Source organism: Rousettus aegyptiacus, unplaced genomic scaffold, assembly GCF_014176215.1.
Source record: "Rousettus aegyptiacus isolate mRouAeg1 unplaced genomic scaffold, mRouAeg1.p scaffold_m13_p_9, whole genome shotgun sequence".
Lineage (NCBI taxonomy): Eukaryota > Metazoa > Chordata > Mammalia > Chiroptera > Pteropodidae > Rousettus > Rousettus aegyptiacus.
In genome coordinates, this window is record NW_023416312.1 from 93,761,263 (window position 1) to 93,770,610 (window position 9,348).

The 9,348-nt window shown below is 37.2% G+C and overlaps 1 pseudogene; it reads left to right on the forward strand.

The window, feature by feature from the left end:
• The first annotated feature begins 7,554 nt into the window (after positions 1–7,554).
• LOC107509430 lies at positions 7,555–8,122 on the forward strand (annotated as a pseudogene).
• The last annotated feature ends 1,226 nt before the right edge of the window (positions 8,123–9,348 follow it).

The window sequence follows — 9,348 nt, forward strand, 5'->3', positions numbered from 1 at the left end:
CACTTCCTGCAGGAAGAACACATGAAGTAGAATCCTAGGTCATATTCCGGAACTTGAGACAATGAAGATGGTCAAGAAATGCCAGACGATTGAACACTGACGAGTGAAAGATTAAGTTCATCCCTAAGAGCTACAACGTTAGAAGTGACTGGGTCACTGAGAATTAAGATTCTAATTTACATATGGATCCCATGTTTATTCTCTTGTATTTAGAGAGTTTACTGTGAAGACTACCAAACAGTGTGGCTCGAACACTTAATCTAGAGCACTGGGGGTGATGTGGCTCACCAGGGAACATTTGGAACTGTATGGAGACGTTTTCAGTTGCCACAATTGGGAGATGCTACTGGAATGAGTGGGTAGAAGCCAGGGAGGCTCTTCATTATGATACAATGCAGAGAAAGAATTTTCTGGCCTAAAATGTCAACAGTGCCAAAGCTGAGAAACTCTATTCTAGAGCCTGAGATGCTTGGAATTAAATGCCAGTTCAACTCTTTGTGAGCTGTGTGATCCTTGATGAGTTACTCAGTTTTCTTCATCTATACATCATAACTGTTATGTCTGGCATATAGGTAGTCTTCGGTGAATGCTAGCTTCTATTTCTTATTAATTATTATTATCAAAGTAATTCAAGTATATTCATAATATTAACTTACACATGATTTTGGGGGGGATTTATTCTGTCAATCTTTCTAAGGACTTTAATATTCTTGTTCTGAAACAGCAGAAACAAACTCAACATATTAAATGAAAATAAGAGCCGATTAAAACATAGTGAAGATGCACTGGGAAACTTAGAAGTGAAAGGGCCAAAATTTCCCATTAGCTTTCTTGGAAAATGGGATCATTTTCTTGCTTTTGCATTAAACTTTTTATCATGAAAAGGAACTTTGGAAAATAACCTAAAACCATGATATCTTTTATTTCATTTGATCAGAAATATTCTGCTGTATTTTTGTGGAATAATTTCATTTAGAATCACCAGTTAGCTTCATCTGCCATGTCCCTTACATTTTATCACAATAGCATAGACCGGTAAGACAGAAGAAGCCCACTCAAAAGTATTTGCTCTGGGGAGATTCCTCAAGCCACAAGATCAATCACTCTTCTTTACTACAGTATGTGGCTCTGCTTTTATTTTTTGAAGACAGCTCTCTATTTCATTTATAATTCACGGAGCCACTTCAGAAGTGCTGAATGACCAGCCTAGCACTTTTCTGGGGTACAACTGTTTTAAATTGCAAAGGAATTTTTTTCAAGGAATGTGAAAGGTCAGTGCATTTCATTCCCTTATTTTGTCTTTCAGTTCCTGTTTACTGAGGGCCTATATGGAGCTAAAAATGCTAAACTAAAAGAAACACCAAGCTTCAAAGGAGTTCACTACCAAGGGTGAGAGAAAGAACTGGGTACTGTGAAGGCACAAGACATTTATATTTAAGGAATCAGGTCAAGATTCCTGGAGGATATTGGGCATCATTATTCTGAAATGTGTAGCTTTCACTCTCACCATGCTTCCTAAAACTTCTCTTAGTTTAATCACCAGTAAACTCTACATTACTAAGTACAAAAGGTCTTTTAGTAGCACTTGCCACAGATTCTCCCTTCCTGCTTCTTGATGTACTTTCTCCACTTGCCTTTAAGAGCACTATGTCTTCTAGTTTTTTCTCCCATTTCAGTTGACTGCTCCTTCCCAGGATTATTTGCTGGTTTCTGCTCATCTCCCCAACCCAGAATGGTATTGAAGTGTCTCAGAAATCAGTCCTTAGATTTTTTATCTATCCCATTTTCTCTGTTGGTTTGTTCAGTGTCATGGCTTTAAATATTATCTATACGCTGATGATGCTCAAATTCATATGTCATATCTGTATCTTTTTGAACTCCAGGTGCAACTTCCTATTCACCATCTCCACCTGGTCTAACAGGCATTTTAAATTTATATCCCACACTAAATTCTTGGTGGCACTATCCCCCAACCCAATCCTTTTGAAGTATTCTGAATCTCAGTAAATGGCAACTTCATTCTTCAACTGCTCAGACTCAAAACCTTAACGTCGTCCTCGACCCCTCCATTTCTCTTTCCCATATATGATCTGTTAGAAAGAGAATTCTTTCTGTCTCTATGTTCAAAATAAATCAAACCTCAAACTATTTCCAGGATCTGAGCATTTCTTACGACCTCCACTGTACCACCCTGGCACAGCCACCATCAACTCTGGTCTGGATAATTCCAATAGCCTTCTGACGAGTCTATCTGATGTCATCCTTGTTAACCTACAAACTATTTCTAACACAGTGTGATAGAATTCTAAGATGGCCCCCAAGATTCCATACCTCATATAATCCCTCCCCTCATTTGAGTATAGAAATAGTCAGTCCTTGGACTACATTACATTTTCTAAGACTCCATCAGAGCATACTGGAGTGGGGAAAGAAGTCAGAGAGCAGTGACCCTGCTGTTTAGAAGAAACTAAACTGGTGGTAGGGGCCACATGACAAGGAATTGTGGGAGGCCTCTAGATGCTGAGTGTTTCCTGGCTCCAATTCGGATAATTCAGAAAATCTCCCCATCTCAAGTTCCCTAACTTAATCACACCTGCAAACTACATGTTGCCATATATGGTAACATATTCATGATATCTGGGGATTAAAATGTAAACATCATTGAGGGGCCATTTTTCAGACTACTATGCTTTATTTATCCAAATGATGTATTATCAAATTGTGCACTTGAAATCTACATCATTTTACTAACCAATGTCACCCCAATAAATTTAATTTAAAAAATACTATAAAGCATTTCTTAAATACTTCCTTTAATTTTCCTTCTAAATACTTATCACTGTCTAATATATTATTTTACTAATTTATCTTATCTCTCTCTACCACTAAAATATAAACTATATGAAGGCAAGAACTTGTCTATTTTGTTTGCCAGTGTATATCCTGTGCCTAGAATAGTACTTTAATAAGTAAACAGTTGAGTGATTGAATAAATGACAAATTATCACTCCTACAACCTCTCCATCCTCTTCATCCTTCTCCAATATTTCTAGATGCTTGAAAGTCAATAATACATATCTTGGTTGCTATCATTTCTATGAATAAAGACCCAATTCCTTACTAATATATTCAAGGCCCATTATAATATGGTTTTTACTTCTGTACCTTCCTTCTCACCACTCTCCCCTGCAAGCAGTGTTCATAGCCCCACCAGCTCTGATCACATGATCATATTTAACTTTCCTATGCCTTTCCTCATACTCTTCTTTCTATTGAGAATATCCTTCCTCTTGGTCTTCTACTTTAAAGATTGAGCTTATATCTTACAACTTCTGCCACATACGAACTAATAGCTTGCAGTCACAGCTAGGTTTTTCCCCCTCTTCGGCTAATATAGAACAATGTTTATGACACTGTCATAGAATGTTTTTCTTTATTCCTATGAAGATTACAATTAGTTGTGTATGTAAATATATTTCCCATTTGGACATGACTTCTTCAAGGAATGTTATATTGTTCATCTTTTTGCTAACAATTTTCAGCACATAAAAAAGGCTCAGGATATGATGAACTAAAGTGAAAGATGAAAAATAGCTGGTAACATTTTTGTGAAATTGGAAGTAAAATAAATTTTGGAAATAGCAGCTACTAGCAATATTTAGTAACTCAAATACATATTGCTCAAGACAAACTTAAGACAATTTCTAAAATGCAATTACCCTAATGAGACAAGTTTAAATGACACTACACAACATAACTTATTCATCACTTATGCCTTTTCTTTCTTTTAAGAAGGGTAACTTTGTTCTTATGAAAATAACAAACATAAGCAATCTGAACAATAGAGAATTACAAAGGGGAAAGTAAAATATTATCCAGATATAATGCCCAGAAAAAACATAGCATAGTTTTCATAAAAGAAAGTATCATCCCATATAATTATACTTGAATAAATGTAGAAAGGGAAGGAGAGAAAGAAATATGTTTACAAAATTGGGGTCATTCGACACACTCATTTTTAAAGTGTTAATTCATTTCCCTTTTTGTCGAGAGGGTGACTAGCATGGACCGTGAGATACTTCTTCAAAATGAACCCTGAAGAAATTATACAAGTTAGAGAGAGGCATCAATCAGAGAAACTAACAACAAAGGAAACAAAATGTGAGATCAAACTGTTAAAGTGTAAGGCTAACTTGAGATGGTGTCATTGTGTCTGTGTGTATGAGTATGTGTGGTGAGGAGTAACTGCAGCTCAAGGAAGAAGGCAGTGAGGGGGAGGATGGCAGTGAGAAGATAGGTTGGAAGTGGTCTCTTAAGTTCTCCTCTTGCTCTTCTCCCTAGTTATCTTTATCTGCCCATTTTCCATTAAGATCAGGAGCAATAGTCCAGGTTGCAGGTGTCAAAGGGATATGAGGCCAGTAAAAAAGTCCTGCTGGAATAAGAAGTTAACAATACAGGTGGGGTTACCAACTGCCTACTGGCATTGACTCTTTCCTCCAGCCATGACATCCTGCATCTCCCATCCTCCACAACTCTAAGTTCCCAGAACTGGTGAAAGCTGCTTCTTTCAAATACTGTTTCTGTAAACAGAAAAGCTTCCTGATGCAGTGACAGCCCAGGGAAGTAGAAACAGCAGTCTGGAAATAGTTTGGGTTCCCCTGGGGTATATCCTCACAGCTTTTTAAAAAATTCACCAGATACATGTTCAGCATATACCAACTGAAATAAAATTATTATAACAGAAAGACCAAAAGTTTTATATACATATATCTATTTATACACAGATACACACATTCAAATATTCTTAAAGAGATGATGAAAGATACTAGCAATCTAAAACAGAAATGTACATATATATATATATATATATATATATATATATATACATATATACATATGTGTGTGTATATCCCAAATAGAAAAAAAGGATTGGAAAATATAATATTTGAAACCAGAAGCACAACAGATGGAATAAATAAGAGGGTGAATATAGCTAAATAATTCGATGATGTGGGAATCATATTGAGCAATTTTCTCTCCAAATAGCAAGAAAATATAAAGTCATATATAAGAAGGGCAAAGAGACATGGAGGATATAGGTAGAAATTTCAAAAGATGCATCAAAATAAGAGAAGAAAAAAGAGATGGGACTTGTATTGAGTAGGGAAAGTAACGCCATTTGCTATATACAGCAAACCACCCCGAACCTCAGGGGCCTAATACAAAGCTATAGGTCAAAGGGCTGAAGGTAGCTCTGCTCCCTGAAGTCATTTAGGGACCCAGGCTCCTATAATACAAAGGTTCCTTCTCCCTCTAGACCTTCAGAGTCTGCCGCTGGATCCTTTGTTTCTAGCCAGACAATGAATGAAGAGAGAGTGTGAGGAGATTCATGTAAGATATTTTAGAGGTCAGGCCTGAAGGTGACACATATCGTTTCTGCCCATTGGCCATAACTGACCTAACCATATGGAGTCTAGCAATTGTGGTTTAGCAGTGTGCACAGGAAAAAGAAAAGAAACATGTATACTATGAATATTAACAGTCTTTGCCACAGAACTGTATTAAAAAATTATGAAGATAAACTTAGAAATGAAGTTTAAAGACCAGGTATGAATATAGGGACTAAAATCAATACTATTGTAACAACTGTGTATGGTGTTACAGATGGGTACTAGACTTATCAGGTTGATCACTTCATAAATTATGTAAATGTTTAATCACTATGCTCTATACTTGAAACTAATATAATAGTGTATGCCGACTGTAATTGAAAAAAATTTTAGTTAAAAGACCATGTATGTAAAAGGTTAACAGAGTACAAAACAGGACATATATGCTTAAATCCTAACTGTACACATTAAAATAAAATTTAGAATCATTGAGAGCAAAAAGAAAATTCTAAAAACTTCCAAGGATATCAAAAATAAAAATAATAAAAAAAGAAATTAACATCAGATTTCTCACCACCAACACTGAATTCAAGAGAATGGAATATTTTTTAAATATTGAAAGAAAAGAATGTTATATATAGAAATTTATATCCATACTATTTATCATTTCATTGTGAGCATATAATACAATTTTCCTCAGGCACACAGACCTCAAAAGTTTTGCCACACGATAACCCACTTTGAAATCATTCATAGAGGAGATACTCAATTTCAGCCATTTGTTCAACAAATATTTATCAAGAACCAAGTATCTGTGAGGGTCTAGTGATACTGCATTGCAAAAAGCAGATAAAAACCCCTGTCTTCAGGAAGCTTACATTCTAAAATGTATGGTTATATCTATCTACCATAAAACAAATTATGTGTGTGTGTATACATACATGAAAAATATAATTGCATTTGTCACAAAAGGCAGTATCTGTAGTAATTTTAGCAGCATTAATAGCAGTGCAGGCTCATGAGTTCCTGCTATACAGCAGTGGCATAGTAGTGCCAACTTCTATCAAGTTAGTAGGGAGTATAAGTTGCAGACTCCAGTCCAAGGGCAGTGGCATCTTTCTAAAATGTGGAAAACCCTCATATTTCTTTTGCTCTTCCAGTCCTTCCAACACTTGCAGAACTATTTTCTTGCTTACAATCTCTGGTTGATATATCTAGAGTGTTTACTAGACTATATACACTGACTAATGCATATCATTTACATCTACACATGATAGGCCAAATTCAGGCCCCAAAATATCTAAAGGAGGGAGTAGGAAATACAGTCTTTTCCCTGTGTTTCCATGAAATGGAAGTGATGGGGTGAACACATAGTATTGACTCCATCACAGTCTGCCCTTCTGGTCATAAAATTTCATTTTTTTTTCCTGCGTATAGAAAACACGAATTCCCTTCCCAAGGGGGACAATCTGCAGTCCAATCTGTCATTGCGTCTTGCCCCAAGGTCTAGGATGTGGCTCCTTTTGGTCCAGAGACCTATATACTAAAAAGACAAATCATCTGCTATTCCTATCTCATACAGCCAATCTACAATGGTGGAGCAGGAGCAGAATAACTACAATAAACATCCCCATCCAAAAAGGGGGATGACACAGAAGTTAATGACTGTTAACAATACTTCTGAAAGACTGCTGAAACATATGGTGAAGTTCTGCTTCCTAACTTAGGGCCTAAAACATTTTCTTGCTTAGACCCTGATTCTGTTCTCCGGAAAAATTTCCTTATCCACTGTTCCCAGTGATATCTGAGTTTATGTTCTGGGAGGTTCTTTTTCATTTTTTTCATTTTTTTTGCCTGGGCACCTCTGAAGTAGGTGTTGGGGAAATATGCTGAAACTAAGAACTGTGTAACCTTCTCAGCAAATCTGTCAATTCTACAAAATTGGAGATTGAAAGATTCTTTAAGTCTGGCACTATCAAAAACTTTTACTCTTGGAGTGCCTCAGAAGTCATCCGGATCTGTCTCTTGCTTCGACAGGTTTGGACAAAACAGACCCAGAGACGCCCCTTCTTCCAGCCTCCGACCACCCTCCAACCTCTTTTCCAGTCACAATTTTCAGAATCTTCTCAGACATCCTTGGCTAATTCCTTATTTCCAAACAACCATGAGCTCTCAAATGCATCAGAATTATTCCACCGAGGTGGAGGCCGCCGTCAATCGCCTGGTTAACCTGCACCTGTAGGCCTCCTATGCCTACCTCTCTCTGCGCTTCTATTTTGACTGAGATGATGTGGCTCCGGAAGGCGTGGGCCCCTTCTTCCGCGAGCTGGCCGAGGAGAAATGCGAGGACACCGAGAGTCTCCTGAAGATGCAAAACCAGCGTGGCGGCTGCGTCGTTTTCCAGGACCTGCAGAAGCCTTCCCAGGATGAGTACAGTAAAACTCATGATGCCATGGAAGCCACCATGGCCCTGGAAAAGAACCCGAACCAGGCCATTTTGGATCTTCATGCCCTGGGTTCCGCCCGCACAGACCCCCATCTCTGTGACTTCCTGGAGAGCCACTTCCTAGACGAAGAGGAAACTCATCAAGAAAATGGGCGACCACCTGACTAACCTCTGCAGGCTGCCGGCTCCCAGGCTGGCCCGGGCGAGCATCTTCGAAAGGCTCACTCTCAAGGAAAGGCTTTTGAGGAGGCCCTCTGCTTCCCCCTGGTGTTGGCCTTGTGCCTGAGCCTCTCCTTGCAACCAATAGGCAGCCTTCTAATCACCCTGGAGCCTCTCTCATGCCTTGGACCAAATAGAAACAATAAAGCTTTTTGCAACAAGGAAAAAAAAAAAAACTTTTTCTCAAGAATTGTGCTTTACTGGGCAATAAAAGTGTCTCAGAAACTTAGTAGGGTTCTGACCTATTTGCTTCTAGCTAGTTTTGTGTGGCAGTAACCACACCCAATTTTTCATTTCTAGAAATATTTCATAAATATGCTTTATTTCTCTGCTTTTTCATCTTCATGCCCACCCTCCTCAACTTAGCAAATAAAAATGCATGTCACCCAGTTAAACTTGATTTTCAAATAAACAATGATTTCTTTTCGTATAAGTATGTATCATGCAACATTTATGACACGCTTTTACCAAAACTGTTTGATATTTATCGGGAATTCAAGTTTAACTGAGCACCCTAGATTTTATTTGCCAATACTGCATATGGAACACATGACCTCAAAGGTAGGTGGACACACCAGTGAAGAGACCGAGCAGGAAATATGTCACAGAAAGTCTTATCGTCAGGCTTGAAAATGTCATATATCACTTATGCCAACAAATCATTGTCCTGAAGTCATTCACATGTACCCAAGCCAATTTCACACAGAGCTGATGAAATGCATTCCTCCTCTGTATTCCAAAAGTAGAAATAGTATTATGAACACATAAGATCATTTCTTATACAAACAGTATTGAGTTTCAGCTATTATACAGATAAACCTACACTCAACAAATAATAGATATGCATTATTTCTAAGAACACATAAATTATTAACAAAATATACCATATATTAAGGCATAAAGGCAGCCTTCACACATTTGAAAGACTCAATATCTCATAAACCATATTCTCTAACCATAGTACAATAAAATTAGGTATTTAATAACAAAGCATATCCTAAAAAGAATTCCAAGATAAAAAGAGGAAGGATTCAAAACAAAATATTTGAGCAAAAAAAGGCAAACCATAAATTGGAAGAAGATATTTGTAAAATACATAAATAATAAAGAGCTTGTATAAACACTCCTACAAATGAATAATTAAAAAACACAACTCAATAGAAAAATGGGCAAAAAAGTCATTTTTAAAAAATGGCCAATAAGTATTTTAAAATGTGTTCAACCTTACTGGTGATCAGGAAAATACAAATTAAATCCACAATAAAACACCGATTCGTACACCTATGAATGCTT